Source organism: Cydia amplana, chromosome Z (assembly GCF_948474715.1).
Source record: "Cydia amplana chromosome Z, ilCydAmpl1.1, whole genome shotgun sequence".
Lineage (NCBI taxonomy): Eukaryota > Metazoa > Arthropoda > Insecta > Lepidoptera > Tortricidae > Cydia > Cydia amplana.
In genome coordinates, this window is record NC_086096.1 from 22,017,996 (window position 1) to 22,031,262 (window position 13,267).

General features: G+C 35.3%; 1 protein-coding gene across 1 annotated transcript in view; it reads left to right on the forward strand.

The window, feature by feature from the left end:
- LOC134660805 (glypican-6) overlaps positions 1–13,267 on the forward strand; it is a 111,119-nt gene that overhangs the window by 29,451 nt on the left and 68,401 nt on the right. The gene's annotated exons all lie outside the window — the stretch shown is intronic.

Consider the following 13,267-nt stretch of genomic DNA (forward strand, 5'->3'; position numbering starts at 1 on the left):
CAGTATATTCCTGATCATATTTAAAGCCTAAAAAAACATTAAAACCCCTAAGCTACCTATATGACCAAAAAAATACTATTTTATGCCAAAAACGCCTTGCATCATTTAACTTACGGGTTTTTTATTTGGTTTAATAATAGTTGCAGTTTAAGGTAACAGAAAATTATACTTTTTCAACTTGATGTACTTTTCTTAGTTTTTGATATACGCTGGTTAATTATTTTTTACCATTACATGGAGGATATTCACAGTCACTTGTTATATATTTTGGACTAATCTATTCAGCTATTTTAAATTTAAAGCAGTTCGAAGTCAACTGTGGATTGTGAAAATTTTTTGAACGTTTTCTAATAATTAGTTAGACCAAGTATTGAAAATGGTACAGTATGTTATATATGTATTTGTGATCTACTCACAAAGCCCTTTCATTTGGTACCCCACATGGTATGTTTAAAAGAAAATAAAAAAAAAGTTTGTACTGGCGACTTTATGACGTCACAGCAACTACCCCCACCACTTTCGCGCTTGTCATCTCATATATTTGTGTTCAGGGCATTACACTGAATGCATCGATACCATATTCACCCATATCCGAGACGACATGAGCGAAAATCGATTTCTAGAAGACTTTTCTTTCGTTAGACACTCTACTAATTTCTTAACGACGGTTTTTAGGGTTCCGTAGCCAAATGGCAAAAAACGGAACCCTTATAGATTCGTCATGTCTGTCTGTCTGTCTGTCTGTCTGTCTGTCTGTCTGTCCGTCTGTCTGTCCGTCCGTATGTCACAGCCACTTTTCTCCGAAACTATAAGAACTATACTGTTGAAACTTGGTAAGTAGATGTATTATGTGAACCGCATTAAGATTTTCACACAAAAATAGAAAAAAAACAATAATTTTTTGGGGTTCCCCATACTTCGAACTGAAACTCAAAAATTTTTTTTTTCATCAAACCCATACGTGTGGGGTATCTATGGATAGGTCTTCAAAAATGATATTGAGGTTTCTAATATCATTTTTTTCTAAACTGAATAGTTTGCGCGAGAGACACTTCCAAAGTGGTAAAATGTGTGTCCCCCCCCCCCCTGTAACTTCTAAAATAAGAGAATGATAAAACTAAAAAAAATATATGATGTACATTACCATGTAAACTTCCACCGAAAAGTGGTTTGAACGAGATCTAGTAAGTAGTTTTTTTTTTATACGTCATAAATCGCCTAAATACGGAACCCTTCATGGGCGAGTCCGACTCGCACTTGGCCGCTTTTTTAATTTTATCTGGAGCCCGAATAAAATTAAATTATGGTAAGAACCTGTGTACGTTATAATAAAACAAATTTATTTTTAATAAGTACCTATTTAGTAAACTACATCTTTAAATTCTAATTTCCTTAAAGTAAATTCAACTTATTAAATAGGTAATTGTGTACTTTAGATCTACTTTTAGTCTTCGCATTTTCTTTCTTTGCAATATGTATGCGACCATTTAGATACTGATTGGTTATGGACTTTATCAAAACAATCCTGTGGTTGTTACGGTGTTCAGACTGGTTTAGCATTTACAGTTAGTCGATGTAAGCCCTTATTGCTCGTGTATATTATGATATATAAAATAGTACGCACGTTATCAATTATGTACCTATAAAGAAATTGTTATCGATTATGTGCATACTTATTTCATACTTAATTGTGTTAATATTTTATACTGGCAATAAAATGCCCTTGAACAGAAAAGTGCCACTTTGACCCTCCTAGCAGAGAAGAAATGGCCCGTTTTCGAGTAGGTGATGTGAAAACGTTACATTCCATAAACTGGCTAGCCTTGCCGAGTTGCCGACCTACATAGGCAAACTATTTTGGGATGACTCGCTGATCTTTGCTCATTGAATGTGTTGCACGGCTGCACCTATCGCTGTTTCATATTCCTAAAGTATATATATACTTGGTCAACCAGATCTTGACAGTAGAAAAAAGCGGCAAATTTGAAAAATGTAGGCGCGAAAGGAAAATCGTCCCATAGAAAAATTGAATTCGCGCCTTTTTTTACTGACAAGATTTGGTTGACCAGCTATATTTATTTAATTTTATCTTCAAACCAAGGAGCGGCTTATAAAATACAGATATTATGTTCCAAATGATATGAAAATACGCAGAATTAAAATACAGACGCACATGACAAAACTAGAATTCTGTATTTTCTATTTTGGCTACTCTAAAAAAAGATAAGTGGTAGCTTTCAAAAGTTTGTAATTTCTTGTATATATGTATTCAGTGTTGGCCGAAACGTTAATGCAATTGATCATTATTGACCCTTAACTATTGCAAATTTAACCGTAAACTGTAACCGTCTGTTACGGTTTACGGTTCAATTTGTACTGGTTAATGGTCAATTGCAATTAACATTCGGCCAACACTGTATGTAGGTATTTCTATATTCCGGGGATCTCGGAAACGGTTCTAACGATTCCGATGAAATTTGCTATATGGGGATTTCGGGGGCGAAAAATCCATCTAGGTCTTATATCTGGGAAAACGCACATATTTGAGTTTTTATATGTTTTCCGAGCAAAGCTCTCCCAGATATTTATGATTTAATGTAAACCGTAATGCCGTATTTTTAATTAGTACAACGACTTGTTTTGTAATTTTGTATTTAAAAATAGCTATCTTGTGAGAAAAAACCGGACAAGTGCGAGTCGGGCTCGCCCACCGAGGGTTCCGTAGAAATTTGACTTATTTCTTATCTTATTTATTATGATAGTCTTGATATTTTTCCCTGTATACTTGTAATGACCTACATTGGAAGTACCCTATACATTTTTATTTCCTTGAGAATGTCGAAATATACGTTTTTTGCGGCATAAACGGCCGTATCTTTTTTTTACGTTATCTTGATTTTTTTTCACAGTTTCAAGGGACCGTATCACCGTAGACCTGAGTATGTGGTTTAAATTTCAACTCGATGCTTCCACGGGTTCCCGAGATAAAGGGTCTTGACAGACAGACAGACGGACGGACGGACAACAAAGTGATCATATAAGGGCTCCCTTTTTTCCTTTTGAGGTACGGAACCCTAAAAAATAACTCCCATTACCCCTAAAATCTTTTTCGCAGTACCTATATAAACAGTATCACGCAATACTAACACTCCCGATTTGTATTTACACTTATGATGCGCGATGAGATGTATTCGTGGAACTCTACAAGATGCATTTATACCTAAGTGGGCGTCAGGGAATTGTGCGAGTTAAGAATTTACCCAATTGTATCTTGCACGACCATAACACGACGACTCGAATAAATTGCCTCGACGGAAAAATATCGCAACGTTGATACTAAAAATCTGATGGGGTCTTATCGCGATAATCCTATAAGTAGGTACCTAATTGTTTTTCTTAATAACGTTAACGTTCACCGTTGATAGTGTTGACACTGCCCCGGGGCCCAGGCGGACTAGTGTCTGACCTCCAATAATGTAGGTAATTACAATTAGGTATAGGTATGTAGTTGCTATTAATCTCGAGTAAAAGTAAGTACTTAACACTTATGCAACATACAATTTTGAGATGGTTAGTTGGTTCATAAGAATATACATAGATATATTATAATAACAAATTTCGCTAAAGGTCATGCCGTTGCCGAGGGATTATATTCGTATTTATTTCTGGATAATTAACAATGTAGTACATCTCGCTCGCTTGCCAATGTACGCGAATTTAGAGCCGCCATAAAAGAAAAAAATCACCAACTGTCACGATGACACTTCATATATTTTGCGCGCGCCTTCACGCAATAGTCGCATATTGTAGTAATTTAACTTTTATCGAGTAATTCCTAGTTTTTCCCATGCAGTTATACCTAAAAGGACGTTATGCAATGCAATGTGTACATGGGAAATGAAATTTGTAAATATCGCAACGTAAGTACCACGGACTGTGGTAAGTACATTGTACAGCCTTGTACATCTTTACGGACCAGCACTTGTGTTCAACTGGTAAACAAAAGTAGTCTTCATTTTTTAAATTCTTGCAACTATAAGGTGCGAAGCGCTGGTGGCCTAGCGGTAAGAGCGTGCGACTTGCAATCCGGAGGTCGCGGGTTCGAACCCCGGCTCGTACCAATGAGTTTTTCGTAACTTATGTACGAAATATCATTTGATATTTACCAGTCGCTTTTCGGTGAAGGAAAACATCGTGAGGAAACCGGACTAATCCCAAACGGGCCTAGTTTACCCTCTGGGTTGGAAGGTCAGATGGCAGTCGCTTTCGTAAAAACTAGTGCCCACGCCAATTACTGGGATTAGTTGCCAAGCGGACCCCAGGCTCCCATGAGCCGTGGCAAAATGCCGGAACAACGCGAGGAAGATTATTTTTTTTTGCAACTATAAGGTGCTAAGAGTGTTCCCGTGGGGAAACTTGGATACAATAGTCATGTACTTAACCTCACTTTATTATAGAGTACCTATACAAAGCTTTTATACATTCTCGTGTGACGAGTTTGTCTATGTCCGTGGGACATTGTTCGAGGTGTTGGCTTAAAGACATTTACATACTTAACCTCACTTTATTATAGAGTACCTATACAAAGTTTTTATACATTCTCGTGTGACGAGTTTGTCTATGTCCGTGGGACATTGTTGGAGGTGTTGACTTAAAGATATTCACATATCGCGTAGCGACATTTTATGCTTCGTTCTATAGAGAACATAGACTTAGGTCCGTGGGACATTGTTTGAAATGTTGGCTTGAAAATATCCACATGTTGCGTGGCAACATTGTGCTTTGTTCGTGGAACGAAGGTCAGATCTTTTTCAACTCACTTTGACTATAATATAATGCTTATTGCATAGCAAGGAGCCCTTCGTCCGTGGGACGAGCACGAGTATCACTATTCAATAATAAAATGGATTATATGTGAAGAAACACCTCATCCGTGGGATGATAATTTGTGAATGGGAAAAGTTTTTTATTTCAATAATATAAATACGTACATACAAAACTTAAGAACTAAAACCCGTTCTGAGCCATGCCGGGTCCAAAGGCCCCAATCACACTTGCAACGTTACATTTGTGAATTGTTTTGTATTACCTAATAATTTCTTATAATGACATTAGCACTTGAAATTCAGCGCATGAATTTCGTCACACTCATGGATGTGATCCTGTATCATTTACAAGCATATTCTAATATAGATGATATTCTGTCATTAGCAAGCCCGCTAGCGGCATTAAAATTAAACAAATTGTATGCTAATTAAGCATCTACTTACTGTTTACAAATAATAACAATATTCTGGATGGTGTTGGAATAATGCCTCTGGATTAATGTATATGCTAAGCATTTATAATATATGCTGAACCCTTTTAAGGCTTAAGAATGGCCTACCATTTTTATTATTTCTTTGCTAATCAAAACTTCTGTAACCTGCACTAATACAATAAAATAAATAAGTGCTGTGGCAGTGTACAGCACACACATATACTAGTGTACAAAAGAATGCTAGTTAACAGCCTTTATAAGGACTAGATCCAAACCACTGCCTTATTGTGAAGGTCATATCCTGGGGTTAATGGCTTATACTTTTTTCACTCTTACAAGTTTACTATAGCTTGAGCGTGTTTCATAATAATATATCATATTGTGTGAATATGGATAACTTTTTCCCTTTTCAGGCAGTTTGGTAAATTGCCATACAAGTTTACTAAAAAATTCTAATATCATAACATCATAACATAACCCTTCAAGGGCTACTAATTTATTTTAGCCAAAATGTCACAATTATAGTGTGAACAAAATTATGAAATGTCCCCGGATAGCTCAGTCAGTTGAGCATGGGAATTTTAAGTTCTTGAAGCCCAATTGCCTTCGGTGAAAATGTTCAAAAGATATATAAAGATATTATATACTGAATTAAGTGAGTTTATTATTACTTTCAAATGTAAGATAATGAGAAGTATGTTGTATAAAATACAAGACTGTAGGTGAACAAGGATACAATACCGAAACTATACATATGAAATCTTAATCAGTCAGCCATTGGATGGATATTTAATATCAATTAAATTATAGCCCAACGCTTCAAACTCATTTATTTATCAAACTTTCAGACCTTTATAAGCCAGTGGTAACATTTATTTATTTTTTGGAACCCTTTTACAAAATGATAGGGTTCAGTTTAGCACAAGTTCATGCCCATTAAATGGCAGACTTGAATACATTTGTGATAAGAAAGAAGAAATGGTTAGGTTGGTAGGTAATATAATATAAGTAGGTAGGTAGATAATTAGTTAGGTTTATAGGTAAATATGTAATAGCTATATTACATTTCCCAACTTTTGAACAGTAGTGTAGTAACAAATCTCTATAGCAGAATCCTTGACTTTTTAAAACAGTAACGGTCTTAGCCAAATTAAGCCCAAAACATAAAATGAAGATAATATAATTACTTAGGTATTTATTTATATTTGTGTTAGAATGTTTGATACCTCTTGGTACTGTAAATTTACTTTGAACGGTTGGGGGGCTAATGATAATGGGTCAGGTCCATCGGAGACAATTATCAATAGTAGAGCTGAAATGAAAGAAGGATTGGATTCCGAAAGTAAAATTATGCTTTATGCCCATTTTATGCCATAATGAGCAATAGATATTTTTCTTTTATCTCTAATGATCTAATTAATCAATTATAATTATATAAATAATCAGTAGTGAATTGAAACAATTTCACAAGTATAATAAAATGTACAACAGATCATTTTGTTGCATTTATATGCTTTTCTTTATACTCTCTGTATGAATATGATCAGAAAGATCCAACAGAAAGTGGATAGATAGTTACACCTCTCAGCAGTCTTACGACTGTTCAATCTGATCTATGAAGATATTTTTGGGCACTTAACAGAGCATTATAGACAAACTGTCGATCCATAATAACTCATAACTATGTCATATAAATAGTCATTTTCTGTTTTTAACCGCCTTCAAAAAAAAAGGAGGTTCTCAGTTTGACCCGTATGTATGTATGTATGTATGTATGTCTGTATGTATATTTGTTCGCGATTATCTCGCGTTTGGCTGAACCGATTTTGATGCGGTTTTCAGAAAAGTGTTTGTTACATTCTGGAGAAGGTTTTAGTATACATAGATCTGAGCTGATGCTGAACCCTGGATGTACCTAGTGGAACTCAGGTTTGGTGCAACATAGGTAGACGCTGTTTTGGTCATCCGACACGCCTTGATGAGCACTTGGGAGAGCAGTACCCAAGATAGAGCTGATGCTGTACCCTGGATGTACCTAGTGGAACTCAAGATGTGCCTAGTGGAACTCAGGTTTGGTGCAACATAGGCCCACGCTATTTTGGTCAGCCGTCACATCTTGATGAGCACTTGGGAGAGCAGTGCCCAAGATAGAGCTGATGCTGAACCCTGGCTGTACCTAGTGGAACTCAGGTTTGGTGCAACATAGGCCCACGCTATTTTGGTCATCCGTCACATCTTGATCAGCACTTGGGAGAGCAGTACCCAAGATAGAGCTGATGCTGAACCCTGGCTGTACCTAGTGGAACTCAGGTTTGGTGCAACATATTCCCACGCTATTTTGGTCATCCGTCACATCTTGATCAGTACTTGAGAGAGCAGTACCCAAGATAGAGCTGATGCTGAACCCTGGCTCTACCTAGTGGAACTCAGGTTTGGTGCAACATAGGCCCACGCTATTTTGGTCATCCGTCACATCTTGATGAGCACTTGGGAGAGCAGTGCCCAAGATAGAGCTGATGCTGAACCCTGGCTGTACCTAGTGGAACTCAGGTTTGGTGCAACATATTCCCACGCTATTTTGGTCATCCGTCACATCTTAATCAGCACTTGGGAGAGCAGTACCCAAGTTAGAGCTGATGCTGAACCCTGGCTGTACCTAGTGGAACTCAGGTTTGGTGCTACATAGGCCCACGTTACTTCGGTCATCCGTCACATCTTGATGAGCACTTGGGAGAGCAGTACCCAAAATAGAGCTGATGCTGAACCCTGGCTCACCTAATGGAACTCAGGGTTGGTGCAACATAGGCCCACGCTATTTAGGTCATCCGTCACATCTAGAAAACCAAACCAAATTAACTTATACTAAATTACACTAAAACTAAATAGAGAACCTAACAAACTAGTATATTTTAGCCCAAAACCTAAAATAAATGAAGTACCTACCTATCACTAAAAAGTAAAAAATAAAATAAATAAAAAAGAATTAAAAAATTAAAAATAAACAAATATAAAACCAAAATAAAATAACTTAATATATCTTTTTTAAAAAAAGGGAACCGCCTTCAAAAAACCAACCCACTGAAAAGCACAAAATAATTTTTATATGGCATCCCTATACGTCTCCAGTCCCTATCCCGTCGTAAAGCAAATTTCTGCCAAAAAGTAATTAATACCTAATAATAAGAAAATTAATAATCATCCGGGTAATTACTTAGTTTTTGAAGGCGGTGCCAAACCAACAAAAACATTCTTTACTACCAATCAGCAAAAAAATACTAGTAAGTACCTAGTACCTACAAGAACTAAATTAATGAGTAAACTAAGTACCTATGTCTTTATAATGCAAGTAAGTAAGTGCAGTTCTTTGTTGTCTAAAATATCGGTTCTCAAAAATTTTGGTTTGGCACCGACTGCAAAAACTAAGTACTTTCCCGGATGATTATTAATTTTCTTATTATTAGGTATTAATTACTTTTTGGCAGAAATTTGCTTTACGACGGGATAGGGACTGGAGACGTATAGGGATGCCATATAAAAATTATTTTGTGCTTTTCAGTGGGTTGGTTTTTTGAAGGCGGTTCCCTTTTTTTTAAAAGATATATTAAGTTATTTTATTTTGGTTTTATATTTGTTTATTTTTCTTAGTACCTATTTAGAATTCTCGAGGTGTATGCATATGTTACAAGTGATTTGCGGTTTTTATTATGGGATAATACACGAAACGTCACAGACCGATCCACATACATATGTGTGGTTTTATAATTCACACAGTTCCTAAATAAATATTTTACATTATTTGAACTAATTACATGTTGTTTTGGTTTAAACTGCTTATTTTGTTAGATTCTGTAGTGGTTGAGAAATACTAGAACAAATAATTGAAAGAATGATACCCAACAGGATCATCTTTTTATATAAGTACCTCTAGATATTTATAATAAGTACTTAAATAAAATATTCCCTATGCCCATGTCCAGCAGTGGACGTCCTCTGGCTGATAAGATGATGATGATGAGGAAATAAAATATTAAATATATAATACAAAGTGAAACTTTTTGTAGCTAGGAAAGCAATTTATCGTATTTTAAGTGTAGGCTATATAATTGGTAATACCCCGTTTAGCATAATTAGCAAGTAAGCAAGTGAATACTTACTTAGCTTAGTTAAGTACTTAACAATATTTTAAATAAGGGTACTTAATCCCTTCTAACGTAAACTATCTGGTGTTAAGTCACCATGTAGTAACAAATTTACTATATTTAGTTTAAACAGCTCCAAACATGTCTCAAGATTCTCCAAACGGGGAAAGAAGAGTTTATTCGGATTAGAATATGGACATGCAATCAATTAAGCTCAGTGAACGCATATAAACTATGGAAGTATTCTGTCCGCTCAATTATGACCCAACGTAAAGTATTCGATTGTAGGCGGTGCTTACAGACTGTTCGATTGGCAACTTCAGTGCGGCCGAGATGACAGTCAGTGACCGATGGCTAAATTGGTTTATAAAAACTACGTTTTTTTGTAATTAAAAATGTCTTCATGTGTCGTGAAGTGGTGCAGAAGTTGTTTTAGTTCATATCAAGGACAGTGGAATCACTTTTCACTTGTAGTAAACAGATAACTTCAGTAAAATTTGGAATAAACATAACGACATTTTTTCAATACTACCGTGCTAAGCTAAAACGTAACAACTGCATACGACTTTCATAACAACATACGACTTTTTAAATTACGAGGATAATAGGGATGGTTTTATGCCAAACGAAGTAGACTATTTTATTAACTTATGATTGGTTTAGGTATTTTCTATATACAGTAGAATCCGCTTATAATGAAATTGAAGGGAAGTAACAAACATGTCATACTAAGCGGATGTCATATAAAGCATAGTTGATAAACTTTTTATTTTATGTTTTCCAAATTAATCTCAAACTATTTTGTGAGACATGAGTTTTATTAACCTTATACCAATTATCAACTTTCACCGAGAGTAAAAACTAAAACAATTTAAACGCCACAGACGTCCTCGCAGGGAAAGATGTGGGGCCGGCCACGAAAACCAGCGAATTTGTCAGTATAACCGGACATAATTCTATAAAAATAGTATTTATAGGTCGAAGTCATCTTATCCGACTTTGTCACAAAGAATTTCATATGAAAACCAAACTTCGCACGGTAATTGCGTCATAGTAAGCGGTTGGTCAGTATAAGCGGAGTCATAATAAATAAATTAATAAAAAAAAAACGGATAAACGGATAATAAACGGATTCCACTGTAATTATAAATGTAGTAATAAATTCTTTCTTACAGATTTGTATTTTCCTTTTTTATTTCATGAGATGGAGCTATAAAAAAACTACCTAGTTATTTCAAATTAATAATCAAATTTGGTATTGTCATTTTACATTACTTTCCATTCAGATTCCCACAAAATGCTATTCGCAGAGAACTATGAAAAAAAGCTGTCCAATTAGAGAGACATGAAATTGAGTGGATGCCTGGCAAGATATCTAATGTTCTATTCATGAGATAACCCGTGAGATAATCATACCCGGTCTCCTATATGTAGATACATTTTTTTCTATCACGCTTTCACTGAATTAATTTAACAAATACACACATTATCTCAAAACGTTGATCATTTTAATCCACCCTCTACTGTCACATATATGTAGGTTCTCTCTCAAGCCATTTCCGTCAGTAGAAAAGAGCGGCGAATTTAGAAAATGTAATACAATTGTGTATACCTAGTACCTAAGCAAATCCGTAATATTTTCAATTGTATCTGTTAGGGAGACCTGTTATTGGCTTCATGATTGTATCCTAGTTATAAGTCTATATAGTTTGTTAAAGCTTGGTCTTCTAATAAAATAAAATAAATAAATAAAATAAAGTAAGCGCGCGAACGGTTATGGTCCCATACAAAATTGTAATTATGCGACTTTTTCTACTGACAAACTTGCTTGACCGGCTATATACATATAAAATATTTCCATTGGAACTGAAAGTGGGGATTTATTGTGACTCCACCTGTTCAAATGTTTTTGACCCGATTCGTGTACGCATGTAAATTTTGCAGGCTGTATAGCCTGTCCGATTTCTAAGATCAAGTTCGCCATACATTTACTATGGCGTACTTGATCTTAGAAAAACGGACAGACTATACCAGTACGGCTACCATCAGTTTGGCACTGACAAACGCCGTCGAGAACGTAATTTACTTTCTATACATCTCGCTCGTACTCGCATATTAGTGCAAACGAAATGTATAGAAAGTAAACTACGTTCTCGATAGCGTAAATGTCAGTTTTGACACTGTCAGTGATTCATGGTACGGGCTCTGAACGTGACTTCGCACTGCCATACAGATTGATAATAAAATATACAAAATACTTATTATAGCGGAATACATTTATACCTACAACAATGAATATTTAATTATGTTGAGTTAGTCTGTCATTTAATTTTATAACAACATTTTAACTAGTTATCTTTTAATCTGCATTAAATTATTATACGTGAATTATTTGACTGGTTCTTCAATGTATGGCATAAACCTATCCCTGTCCAAGTCATATTCTAATCAAATATGAACCGCGAACTCTCAGCGGCCAGTACGTACAGTAAGAAGGTTATAGTCCGTCAACCAAATCTTGTCAGTAGCAATGTAAAGCAAACTAAAGTAGGGCAACACTCAAAGAGCAGTATTGCGCTAAGAAAAGCAGCAATGTATATCGAACCAACAGTTTTTTTTTTCCGCTGAGCGCGCCCTGCGTACGTCAATTCAAATTGTCACTCGCGGTTTATTGAAAAAAATTGAAACATGGACGGACAATTTAAAAGCGATGTTAAAACAATGTTAATCAAAATGATGAACAAATTTGAAGATATCAAAAACAACTCCCTATCGTAGTGCTTATATTCTCTTTGTTCCCTATCTATGTCTTCTAAGTTTACTAAAATAAAATCATATCAAAATGCAGATAATTAGATAGTGCATATATTTGTTATTTACAATATAATATGCCACTTGTTAATGTAAATTAGTGTACTGTTCTGGATGAATATGACATACCTGTGTAACTTTTTTGATTGGTATATATTGTACAATAGGATTACATATTAAAAATAAAACAACTGATATTTGGGTGTTTATTTAATTTAAAGGTAAATAAGATAAGGGTCACTTTTCGACTTGGTTGCGTTGTACACGTACATAAACCGCCATAGGTAAGTATTGTCTGAAAAGATACTACCTACTACGAACGCCTTATATTGGGCAAGATTTAATCCTGCAACAAACATGTATGGATTAGGTAGATATTGCGAAAGAACGGCGATATAATCAAGGCTCTTAATACTGTTTAAAAGGTTTACCTTTGTAAATAGTCACAACTGATTGCTGAAAATATTAGACATGTGGGCCTATGGACGGTTTCCAGGACACAATTTATGGTCTTGTTGGATAGATTTAGGCATACGTTTTAATTTTATTTAATCCTTTTAACCCTAAAACAAAAAAACTGAACATAATCTTAAAAGTTCGAAAGAGTTCTTCCAATACTTGTCATAACCTCAATTTTTAGTAATGTTTACCATCAACGAGCATGATTGTACATTGTAGGCCCCTTAGCTTTGCTTATTCTTATTTAATGTATTGGTATTTAATGGTGACAGCAGAAATATCTCTTGAAACAGAAACGATTCAGAATGAAAACCAAATGAAAACAAATAAGGTGACGGCTGTCATTCACGATCCACATTCCACAGATAAAACACAGATGACACGCGTTTTGGAATTATTTGAACACAGTGTTGCTAACCCGCGATTTTTCAAATTTGCCGCCTTTTACTACTGACAAGATTTGGTTGACGGACTTTATTAGCGGATTAATGTCGCTGATTGGTAGTTATTGACATTATATGCATTTCATCTACACTTAGCTGTGTACGTTAGTGTAATAGAGACAGGCTCTGTAAACGTATCGTCTTATTTAAATGTA